Consider the following 12,484-nt stretch of genomic DNA (forward strand, 5'->3'; position numbering starts at 1 on the left):
GGGAAACTTCAATCTACAAAGCAGTCCAGATCTACTGTTGTATGTTGTGTCCCAAGTATCCTTTCCCCATGATTCTGCCTTGTAATTCTGATTTAAAAAAAATACTTTGTTTGGTGTCTTTCATAAACGAGGATAACATGCTCCTCAACATGCAACAGGCTTGCATGCAAATCATGCACATGATGGAATCTTCTGGGGTGAAGGGTGCTCTAAAAAGAGAAATAGTAAATAAATAAATAACTGCAAACACAATAGGATACATGCAGCTTTTGCAATAAGAACATATAGGCACCGCAGGTCTTGCATAAATACACACTGGTGACTCGTGTCCACGGTGCTGAGAGATGCACAGCACAGCGTGTACATGCATGTTGCCAACCCAGACAGCATGCATGATGAAAACATGCATGGCAAAAGCAATTAAGTTCTGCTCCTCTCCATGCCATCAACGCTGCCTAACATAGGCATTTGGCCAGCACAGCCTGCTGTCAGTGCTACTGTTATCACTACATTGGCACGGTGTAAAGTTTCTGTTCCTGAACCACACAGGCCTTTTGCCTGCATCCCCATCACAGCCAGGAAGTGTAACTCAACCACAGGATTGCTCTGCTAGTGAACCTTATTCATGGGTCTGCCGCAGCTCTGAAGGCAGAGTAGGGAACTCCATGATGGCAGGTGCCCCACAGAAGGGAGAACATGAAGGAGAAACTTGACAAATGGAAGCACTTCCCTTTGGCTATGCTGTTTCCTTTCTTGAGTCCTCCTCCTCCTCCTCCTCCTCAGCTGTTGCATCCTAGTACGGGGGTGTTTGCAGCCGAAGGAAAGTAACGCCAATTGGAGTCTTGGAAAGAGCCTCCCCACCCCCACGCACAAATGCTCTTGTACCAGTTCCCACTGTGCGAATAACAGGGCAGAAGAGCACATACGGCATGTGTGAAGAAGATCAAACTCTCAATTCAAGCCACTGTTGTTATTAGAGCACTGCAAGGTACTCTGGGGAAATTGCATCGTTTTTCTTTGGTGTGCAAACGGTAGCATGCAATTTATTAATTATTATTATTACCATCGTTATTATCAACAAGAACATCAATAGCAGCAGCAGAAATTACTGTAGCCAGCATTAATAATAGTAGTAGCGGTAATAATAATAATAATAATAATAATAATAATAATAATAATAAGGCTTTAAAATGGGGTTAGACAAATCCATGGAGATGACTACCAATGGCTGCGAGTCATGATGGCTATATGTTGCATCCAGTGTCAAAGCAAGGATGCCTCTGAATGTCAGTTGTGGGGCTCATGAGTGGGTGAGTGCTGTTGCACTCCTGCCCTGCCTGTGAGCTTCTGATAGGCACTTGTCAGAGCAGGATGCTTGATAGGCCTTTGCTCTGATTCATCAGGGCTTCCTAGGTTCTTATGTTCCCCAAAGGGCTCTAGCATAAAAGCAACCTCAGTGACCTTGGACCAGTCAGTATCTAACTATCTAATCCAGAGCTGTTATAAGGATAAAAAAGGGGGCAATCATTTAGGAGGAGGAAATTGGTCTAAGAGGAGGATGCCTTGGAGTCTGATGAGTGGACAACCCTTACTGGTAATGGCAGCATAGGAGGGGGACTGGTGGCTGTTAGTCCCTCCCTGCCAAGTTATCTTCCCTGACATCTGCACCACACACTTAAAAGCACACAACTTTCCCCAAAGAATCCAGTGAACATAGGAAGCTGCCTTATATTGCGTCAGGTGATTGGTTCATCCAGCACAGTACTGTCTACACCAGGCTTTCTCAACCTGTGGGTCCCCAGATGTTGTTGAACTACAACTCCCATCACCCCTAGCTAGCAAGGCCAGAGCTCAGGGATGATGGGAGTTGTAGTCCAACAACATCTGGGGACCCACAGGTTGAGAACCGCTGGTCTACACTGATAGGCCAAGGATGTCCAGGATTCCAGATGGAGTTCTCTCCCTGCCCTCCTTGGAGATGCCAGGATTGAAAATTGGAACCTTCTGCACACCAAGCCGATGCTTTGCCACTGAGCTACAGCATTTCCCTGAACTCTGTGGGAACTGTAGTTTGTTAAGGGTGCTGGTAGATTTAGCTTTGGGGGGGGGGACATTCCCAGGTAGTCACCATGTGCTTTAAATGTGCATTGGGTGTGCTATCGAATGTGTGGTGTGGATCCACCCTTATACAGTTATCAGCTCTCTTACCTACTTTACAGACCGAAAGAAGCAGAGAAAGCAGATGGAAATTTAATTTTCATTATTTTAAAAGAGGCTTCTGGTTTGTGTCCAGCTTGATCAGAGTGGAAAGGCTTGCTGGCATGCTGAGCGCTCAGCAAGGAACTCTTTGTACCCACCAGCGTGCCCAAACGCTTTGTTCCCAAAGCTGAGACAACAGATCTGCTATGAAATAGAGCCTTCGGTTGGAAAGCCTTCCCTAGCTATTGGACACGCAGATGAGCCATGCTACCAGCATCAAGCACATGTCTTGATCCAGTAGCCCAGTGCTTTCTTGACATGAGAGGGAATGGCTGCTTGACCTAAACAGAGTCCACTTGGGACATCCAAGCACAGAATATTAGCCCAATCCTAATATAGCGGACACCTGGCTCCACATCCAAAAAGGAGACGAGCCAAAGTCTCAAATTGGTGGGTGTTTACTTCTAATTATGTAAACGGAACCAGAAGTAAGAACGTGTTTCCTGCACAGAAAGGGAGAAGGAAGTCCGGATACATTTGTGGAGCTGCCGCCACAAAATAGCCCAAGCTGTCTCTCTCCAGAGAGATGCAGAAATATTCAATGAGTTCACTCTCTGGCACTGCCTAGACTCCTGTGGCGGCTCTCCAACCTTGTCCTGAGGCAAGGTGAAGTCACTCTTTCTGGCAGGGAGTTTTATGGCCAGAAAACTCAGGGCAAAGTTTGTCCCAAAGATGTTGCGTTGTAACCATAGCTCAGTGTTACGCAGGATGTCCCAGGTTCAAAACCTGATATTTCCAGTTACAGATAGGTAGCCGTGTTGATCTGCCATAGTCAAAACAAAATAAAAAAATTCCTTCCAGTAGCACCTTAAAGACCAACTAAGTTAGTTCTTGGTATGAGCTTTCGTGTGCATGCACACTTCTTCAGATACACTGAAACAGAAGTCACCAGACCCTTCTATATAGTGAGAAGGTGGGGAGGGGTGACTTCTGTTTCAGTGTATCTGAAGAAGTGTGCATGCACACGAAAGCTCATACCAAGAACTAACTTAGTTGGTCTTTAAGGTGCTACTGGAAGGAATTTTTTTATTTTGTTTTGACTGATATTTCCAGGTAGGGCCAGGACTGTCCCCTGCCTGAAACCCTGGAAAGCTGCTGCCAGTCAGTGAAAACTATACTGAGATATCTGGGACAATGGTCTAACTCAGAATAAGGCAGCTGCCTATGGACCTGTCCCCAGGGGTGGGTGTCAGGTGTGCATGCAGGAGCTAGGCCCTGTGACCAAGAGGACTTTGCAGGACTGGGGCCTTCCTAAGTTTGTTCGGAAGAGGCAAGGTGTGGCCTCACAGGTGAGGCCAATTGGTAACTCACAGCACCTGGTGGCAAGAGCTGGGAAGGGATATAAGGTCAGCATTTCCCTTCGGCTCTTTGCAACAGCAACATGCTTGCTGCCTTTAGCTTCTCGCTTCCTGATCCTTGAACCTTGGCTTCTTGATCCTTGGAACCTTGACTTCGTGACTCCTTGCTTCCTGACCCTCGGACCCTTGGCTTCTTGACTCCCGGCTCTCTGACCCTCGGACTCTTGGCTTCCTGACTCCTAGCTTCTCACCTGGAGTACTGTGTCCAGTTCTGGGCACCACAGTTCAAGAAGGACACTGACAAACTGGAACGTGTCCAGAGGAGGGCAACCAAAATGGTCAAAGGCCTGGAAACGATGCCTTATGAGGAACGGCTAAGGGAGCTGGGCATGTTTAGCCTGGAGAAGAGGAGGTTAAGGGATGATATGATAGCCATGTTCAAATACATAAAAGGATGTCACATAGAGGAGGGAGAAAGGTTGTTTTCTGCTGCTCCAGAGAAGCGGACACGGAGCAATGGATCCAAACTACAAGAAAAAAGATTCCACCTAAACATTAGGAAGAACTTCCTGACAGTAAAAGCTGTTCGACAGTGGAATTTGCTGCCAAGGAGTGTGGTGGAGTCTCCTTCTTTGGAGGTCTTTAAGCAGAGGCTTGACAACCATATGTCAGGAGTGCTCTGATGGTGTTTCCTGCTTGGCAGGGGGTTGGACTCGATGGCCCTTGTGGTCTCTTCCAACCCTATGATTCTTCTGGACCCCCGTTCGTGCTCCCACCCCGCCATCTTGCCCCTGGTCCTGATGTCCCCTGCCAGAACTTTGATCACCCGTGAACCGGACCATGGCAGTGGGGGTGGCAGCAGCAGTGTCAGAGAGAAGGGTTTCCTAGCAAATGCATTCTTTCCAGATAGGAGAACAAGCAGACCTAGGAGAAATATAGTGTGGGATGATCACAGACGCCCTTTCAACTTCAGGGCCACTACTGCAAGGATTCTGTTTCTTTGTTGATTTAAAGCCGCAAGAGCATATGCTAATCTATCACTAAAAAGGCACTGACTGCAAATATGTCTCCAAAACAGTGTTGGTCTGGAGCAGCTTTTTCTTGGTGACAATTGCCATATTGGGCAAATGAAAGCCGCTCTGGAAAACGAGCCACTCTAGGATCCTTGCGCAGTGCCATCTGCAAGGTACTCTCTCTAAACCTTGCAAGCTGTTACCAGAGAAATTGGCAGCCAGCGAGGCCGGCATGCCACATGAGTAGGCAAGAGGGTAAAGGCAGCTGAATTAAGGCCTCTCTTCAAGCACAAACAACAATATTAGTCTGCTTGGTATTTATACGCTATCTTTCATCCAAATTGATTTCATGGTGGTTTACAGCAAGATCAAAGAACAAGCACAAAGTAAAAATGGAACACGCTAGGGGTCCTGCTTACCAAACACAATGTGTTCCCTGGAAATTGTTCGTCAGGCAAGCGTTCACATAAAGAGTCTAGGATTTTCATTTATTTCTATGGGGACATTTTCAATCCGGGATTTTTCTGATCTATCACCCCACTTTTTCAATGGTTTCTTCCTGAAACAATGACAGCCAACTAGCCAAGGAGAGACAAAGGAAAAACCTGATTTGTCTGATGTCTCCTGCTCTGTGATTTGTCCAATCTCTCCTGCCCTCTGATTCTTCTGATCTTGCTTCCTCCCTCCTTGCCTGGTTTCTGCCCCCAAATGGCTGCCACCAACCGGTGAAGCACAAACAAACAAGAATTAAAGAGGTAAGTGAAACGCAGGCTGTTCAGATATCTGTAGAATGTATAGTGAGGTTTGGGCATAATTCTTTGTTTGGATAAGTGAATTTTCACATAACAAGCAGGTAGATATCAGGACCTGCATGTACTCGCCAATTATGAACCCCTATATTCTGATGTAGCTTCACAGCACCACCTGAAGTGTCTGGGATTTCACACCTCCTATAGTGAACTCTAAATACATAAGGCAGTTCCTGCACAGCCCTTGGGAAGCTCTCAAACTATTTTGTATCTCATGTTCCACAGTAACATGATGACTCTATAATCAACTTTTGAGAAATGCAGGGACTCTTGGGTCTTCATACAACTATCCCCCACTTTATGTGTCATGATCACATAATAAACATTTTCCCTTCTGCTGGTAGAAATTAACTATTTTATGAATGTAGCATTCCAGGTTACATTAGAAAAACGCATGCCCATGCAAAATATCGAGGAAGCACTGATAATGCACCTGGTCCGAGGCACAGCCTAGGCTATGAATCCATTCTTCCTCTACTTCAGGAAGGAGGGGGGAAAGTTCATGGCCATGGCTTCCCATAATCTACCATCTAAGAGTCCACCAGGTTGATAGAAAACCTGCTAATGCAGGGAAGGGCAACCTGATATTGTTGGTCTCCAACTCCCATCATCCTGACCAGTGGTCACTGGTTCCTCATCCCTGGTCTAATCCTTTTTGAAGAAAGGTGGTACATATGGCAAATTTGAGGTTGGAATGAGTATATACAGTACTGTGAGTTCCCTTTAACATACATTTCTTTCTCTGATTTTCAGTAAAGAGATAGGAAGTTAAAAAGTTATCCCAGAAAATGCACCCTCCCTCCCTCATATTATATGGGTGCGCCACATGTGAAAATCGTGGAAAGTGTAAATTGGGAACTGCTGGGATACTTCTATCTAGAAGGGAAAATAAACCAAATGTGGATTGAAGAAATGAAAGAGTTTCACAATAGTGAAAGGATGGTCTTTAAACCCAGAGATTGGCTGGGGGATTATGAAGGCATCTGGGGGCAATTTATAGAAGATTATGTACATGACACATAGTGGCACAGTGACAGGAGAATGGAAGGCGAGGGAAATAACCCATGGTGCTTTCACAATCCCTGGCTGAGCTCCTTCTGTCCTCTGTGCACTCACATGCTTCAGATCCATTCTACTACCATCCCTTCCCGAACAGAATCAGCCTTGGCATTTGCACCTCTGATCAGTCTACAGCTGATGGCCAGCAAAGAACGTCTGTTACGGAGCCTGAGAGGATAATGAAAGCTCTGCCTCAGATGCTAAGATTCTGACCTGTTCAAATTCACACAAACAAGCCATGCTTTCTGTCAGCAAGGGCCAAGGGCATGTGAAACCTGACAGGGCTCCGTAGCATCTTTTATCTTCCTCAGATACTGACATTTATAATTTGATATTTATAAACTGATTAAAACTCATGTGGAAGATTTCTTCACCCAAGGCCCCATCTGCACACTTTGTATATGTTTAAATCAGCATCACGCCACTTGAAACAGTCATGGCTTCCCTGCAAAGAATACTGGGAACTGTAGTCTGTTCAGGATCCTGCGTGTTGTGAGGGGTCCCCCTCACAGAGTTACAATTTCCAGAGTGGTGCAACAATTAATACCTCTTTCTAGGGAACTCTGGTAATTGTGGTTCTGAGAGGGGGGGTTGGGGGGGAGGCTCTTAGCAACTCTCAGCACCCTTAATAAACTCCCAGGATTATTTAGGGAAAGCCATGACTGTTTAAAAGTGGTATGATGATGCTGTAGATTTATAGTGCAGATGGGGCCTAGGTGAAAGGTACAGGAAACAGCATCCAATTGCGGGAGTACTCAGGAAACAACTACAGGGGAGGGCTCAAATAGTGGGACAGCTGCCCAGATATCCTCTATAATCACTCTGGAGGTGGCAAGGGATGACATTTGCCCATTTAAGTGGGCCTGGATTTAATGACTGAACAATCGTAAGATTTCCCCTTTCCCATCAGTGGCTCAGACTAGGAAATATTTCCAGACAAAGGACCCAGCTATCCTATATGACTGTCTCCCCCTGTGTCACTTCTTCACGTAAATGGTAAGAATGATAAATAAACACCAAAGCTGGCAGGTTTTTATGAAGAGCAAGTGAATGGAGGAGCTATAAAGGAGAGAGACAGGAATGGTCGAGGATACAGTACCAGGAGGATTCAGCAGAAATAATGAGCTGAATATGGACAAAGGAAAAATGTGTTGGGAGGCCAAATATCTGGAAGAAAGAAAGAAAAAATCCTGACAGTGAGGACTACTAGACTGTGAACTAATTTCCCGAGGGAAATGGTGGGGGATCCATAGCCCGAGTCATTTCAACTGGATGAGACAAAGAACGGGAGAATTAAGAAAGTGGAGGGCAGTTTTGAAGTGATTGGACCTGGGGAGGTCATGGCGGGGGAGCGAGCAGGGAGCATGCGAGCTCGACTGCTTGATGATGTAAAAGCTCCTTTCAGTCGCAATTTCCTTTATTCTGAAATGAAATAATATGCCTCATTCAAGGGCCAGTTGAGAACGGGCTGCCAAACCTGCAGCTGCAAAAGTGCTCATCCCTCCAGGGACAGGTTGAAATGCTAATATGATGCTTACTGATCAAGCCCCAGTATTGTGTGTTCTGCAATAGGGTCTTCTGCTTCACGCTGATTGATAGCAGCCTCAGTGGAAATAAATGCAAACCTGCTCCAGAAATCAGGAGATTGTCCCGTGTTTTCAAAGCACACTGTGGAGCCCAGCAGGTGAGTCTGGAATTAGGAGAAGGAAGGAGCTGGGACCTTCCTAGACACCCACGACACCTCCCCCAAAATTGCAATTGTCAAGTGCCAGAAAATAAATGAATTAGGAAATTGCCCCTCTTGCTTAGTCTAGGACAGCTATGAGGCAGTCATGCCATAGTGGAAGTTTGTGTGATATATTATATAAGATTTGGCTGACTAGCATTGAGAAGAAAGAAACCAGCAAGTCTAGGATTTTAATGAAGCAGCTGTTCTCTGATAAAAAGTTTCTGGAACATTCATGGCACAGCATACAGCATTGAGTGAAAATGTCATCTTAGGGCCCAACAACATAGGAGAACTGCAGGGCTGGGCTTCTAAATGTGAGAAAGCATGAATCACCTAAAAAATGGTTGCTGGATAATGTAAAATAAGCAGCAGCAACTACAAGGCATGTGGGAAGTCGAATCCTCCCTCTGCCTGTCACTTTACCCTGTGCATTTGTCCTCAACCACCCCCTCCCACATGTTTTTCTTCCAGCTCTGCCCACTTTTGGTATCTGTTAAGTTCTTCTTTAATATAAGGCAGGGTTACTCACTTTTGTAGGCTCAGAAGAAGAGGCCATTTATCCCCAAATAGGTTAACCTACAACTGTATTGGAAAGTGAATGTAGCCATAATAACAAGCTAAAGCGTGGAGTCCTCGCTCTAACTGATAATAACTGGAGACAAAGCTTAACTTAGCTGCCCAGAGTGGCTGGAGAAGCCCAGCCAGATGGGTGGGGTATAAATAATAAATTATTATTAAATTACTATTATTACTCTACCATGACCCATTAATATAGTATTAGAGCCTGGCTGAGGAGAAATTGCATTGAGTGACAGACTGCAAAGGGAAGTATGGCAAAGGAGGTAGCAATGGGATAAGGGATCATCATCCCCAAGAATGGCCCTACTGTTAGGCAGAGTGAAGTGACTGCCTCATGCGGCAAGTGCTGGAACAGATAAGAGCAAGCAGTACTGAAGTAAGATTCAACTGCAGATCCCAGCAGCACTTCAGTCAGTGGCATATACAAGTCAACAGTGTTTTCCACAGTCAAGTGATGAATATGTATGTGGACATTGCCCCATAATAAAATGTCAGGCTACACAGTGCAACATTAGGTGCTGTTTGTTGTCTCTGACATAGGGCCAGTTCCATCATAATGCCTAATCATGATCTGCAAAGGCCAACCACAGTTTGTCATGATATCCAGATTGATAAACCATGGTTTACAATCAGGCACCAAACCCGGATCTGAAACTATGGATTAAAACTGGTCTTGAGTTGTTTGGGTGTGCATGTTTCGCCAACCTAGATTTAATATGTGGAAAGGGAAGCCGTTATCTGACCACCGTGCCAGGTGCGTAGGGCCTCATTTACTAAGCTAGGATCAGATTGTGGAAGAAGCGAAGGAATGAAAAGGAATAATAGGAGCCCTTTATGTTTTGTCTGTTTCCTTCAGCAAGACTCAAGCTGGCAGTCAATAGCAACTGCCTTCTGTTCCTTGTGTGGTATTGGTTTACCTTATCTTGGCACTCTGGCCTGAATGCTGCCTTCCTTGCAGAAAGTGCTTCTTTTTTTAAAGGGAGAAACCGCTTTGGACACTGTCAAAGTAGTGTCCACCCTAAAGCAAAAAATTGTTTCTAAATTGTTCAACAGATCTGCTCTACTAGTTTTTAGATGTTCCTGTTTTTCAATGTTAGAGGAGAGTGCAAAATATGGTCTGAAGCTCAACATCAAAAAAACAAAGATCATGGCCACTGGTCCCATCACATCCTGGCAAATAGAAGGGGAAGAAATGGAGGCAGTGAGAGATTTTACTTGGGCTCCATGATCACTGCAGATGGCAACAGCAGCCACGAAATTAAAAGACACCTGCTTCTTGGGAGAAAAGCAGTGACAAACCGAGACAGCATCTTAAAAAGCAGAGACATCACCTTGCCGACAAAAATCTGTAAAGTTAAAGCTATGGTTTTCCCAGTAGTGATGTATGGAAGTGAGAGCTGGACCATAAAGAAGCCTGATCAGCGAATAATTGATACTTTTGAATTATGGTGCTGGAGGAGACTCTTGAGAGTCCCATGGACTGCAAGAAGATCAAACCTATCCATTCTTCAGGAAATCAGCCCTGAGTGCTCACTGGAAGGACAGATCCTGAAGCCGAGGCTCCAATACTTTGGCCACCTCATGAGAAGAGAAGACTCCCTGGAAAAGACCCTGATGTTGGGAAAGATTGAGGGCACAAGGAGAAAGGGACAACAGAGGACAAGATGGTTGGACAATGTTCTCGAAACTACCAACATGAATTTGACGAAACTGCGGGAGGCAGTGGAAGACAGGAGTGCCTGGCGTGCTCTGGTCCATGGGGTCACAAAGAGTCGGACACGACTAAATGACTAAACAACTGAACAACAACAACAAGCATTACTTTTACTACTTGGTTGGTTGTTGCTCTGATCTCCTTTGGGAGGAAGGGCATGGTGTGAATTCAAGTAACACTTGAATTTGAATGCAGAAGTTCCTAGAGTCAATCCCCAGCATCTCCAGGTGAGATCAGGAGAGAACCTTGCCTGAAACCTTGAAGAGCTGGGCAAGCCAAAGCAGACAAGGGCTGAGCTACATGGACCAGTGGTCTGACTTAGTATATTTTTCTATGTATGAATGTTATGTTGGATGCAACATGGTTTGACCATGAAATTCAGCTTCCTGAAAACCTTAGCTTTTACTTTGAAAAATTGGTCCAATTCTCATTTTAAGACAAATGTAGCCAATATGCACTTTCTGAAGCAATATCCGAACCAAAACAAAGCCATCCTTCAGAATTTGCCCTTCCCAGAACTTTGCAATCCAGTTCTCCAGCAAAAAAAAAAAAAGGTACAAAAACACATATATTCAGGTGTGCATAAAAATGCACTTATTAGCGGAATAACATACAAAAATGCATTTTATTGGGGGAAATTGCTTTGCAAAAATGTGTGTATTAGGATAAATTTTATACATATACAGAGAGAGAGAGAAAGAAATTCTCACTCAGATGGTGATGAATTCTCAGAAGGACTTTTAAAAAGACAAATATTGAACATGTGGGAATATAAGAAATGAATTTAAAATTGGAAAAATGAGAAACTAAGAGAAACCAAAGTTGACAGATTTGGCTTTTCCTATTTGTGATACACAAAGAAAGCTGCCTGATACAGTGAAGCCGATTCAGAATGTGCCATTTTAGAAGCCAGATTTAAAGTAAACTTGATCTTTCTTCTCTTCCTCTCCCACCTTATCCTTCTCCTGCTCACATGTCCATACCTGTGCTGTTCATCTTCATGTCAGCATTTTGCAGACTATGGTTTGTTACACCGCTGCCCTCCTCCTGAATTTTTGCCTCAAGTTGTTCCTTCCTAGTGGCCTCTGTTCTGCTTTTGGTGCTCCTGCAGTCCAGTTTCAAGGCCTCTGAAATATTCACATTGCAAAACCTCTGTCGCATTAAAATCAACAATCAGCTGGAAGTCATCCTTCTTTCATTATATTTGGCAATCAAATCTGGAGCGTCTAAAAAGGCCTCCACCCTGCAGCTGTATCTCATCAGTGATCCTGCTTAAATGCAAGGAGTTGGCAGGGACAGCAAATGTTCCCCAACTGCAACCTGTTTCCAAGTGACATCTCAGAAGCATTTTTAGAAACAACTTTCTGTGTCGCTCTACAGCAGGGGTGTCTGGAAAATGTGTTGCTTTGATTCTGAAGTACCTCTGATGTGCTTCCCCAGCTGATTAAATGGACTGGTTCATGCACACATGCGATTCTCGAGTCGCAACACACTACTGTGTTACTGAGTTTCAACATTTGCTTGTAAGAATCATCACAGAGCAAACACAACACAGGCAGAACATTTCCATAGGCTCACATATACAGCTGAGTTCATGTATTTAACTTTGCACATTGTTCACTGCCATTATAGTGGCACAGAAGTACTTTTATAAATAAATGAAAGAGCTAGGTAAAGGTAAAGGTAAAGTTAAAGGGACCCCTGACCATTAGGTCCAGTTGTGACCGACTCTGGGGTTGTGGCGCTCATCTCGCTTTATTGGCTGAGGGAGCTGGCATACAGCTTCCGGGTCATGTGGCCAGCATGACTAAACTGCTTAGGCGAACCAGAGCAGCGCACGGAAACACCATTTTCCTTCCCGCCAGAGCGGTACCTATTTATCTACTTGAACTTTGTGCTTTCAAACTGCTAGGTTGGCAGGAGAGGGACCGAGCAATGGGAGCTCACCCCGTCGCGGGGATTCGAACTGTTCACCTTCTGATCAGCAAGTCCTAGGCTCTGTGGTTTAACCCACAGCGCCACCC

The 12,484-nt window shown here is 44.9% G+C and overlaps 1 protein-coding gene and 1 long non-coding RNA gene across 2 annotated transcripts in view; one reads left to right on the forward strand and one right to left on the reverse strand.

Annotated features, from left to right (window-relative positions):
- Nucleotides 1–12,484, forward strand: part of PRTFDC1 (phosphoribosyl transferase domain containing 1) — a 168,159-nt gene that overhangs the window by 51,524 nt on the left and 104,151 nt on the right. The gene's annotated exons all lie outside the window — the stretch shown is intronic.
- On the reverse strand, nt 142–12,055 carry LOC309326111. Its single transcript, XR_014150163.1, has 3 exons — nt 11,434–12,055; nt 4,990–5,282; nt 142–209 (listed from the first exon to the last, which is right to left on the reverse strand). It is a non-coding gene; the product is annotated as an uncharacterized lncRNA (long non-coding RNA).

The sequence above is a fragment of the Podarcis erhardii genome (assembly GCF_964252035.2).
Source record: "Podarcis erhardii genome assembly, chromosome: 12".
In the NCBI taxonomy this organism is placed as follows: domain Eukaryota; kingdom Metazoa; phylum Chordata; class Lepidosauria; order Squamata; family Lacertidae; genus Podarcis; species Podarcis erhardii.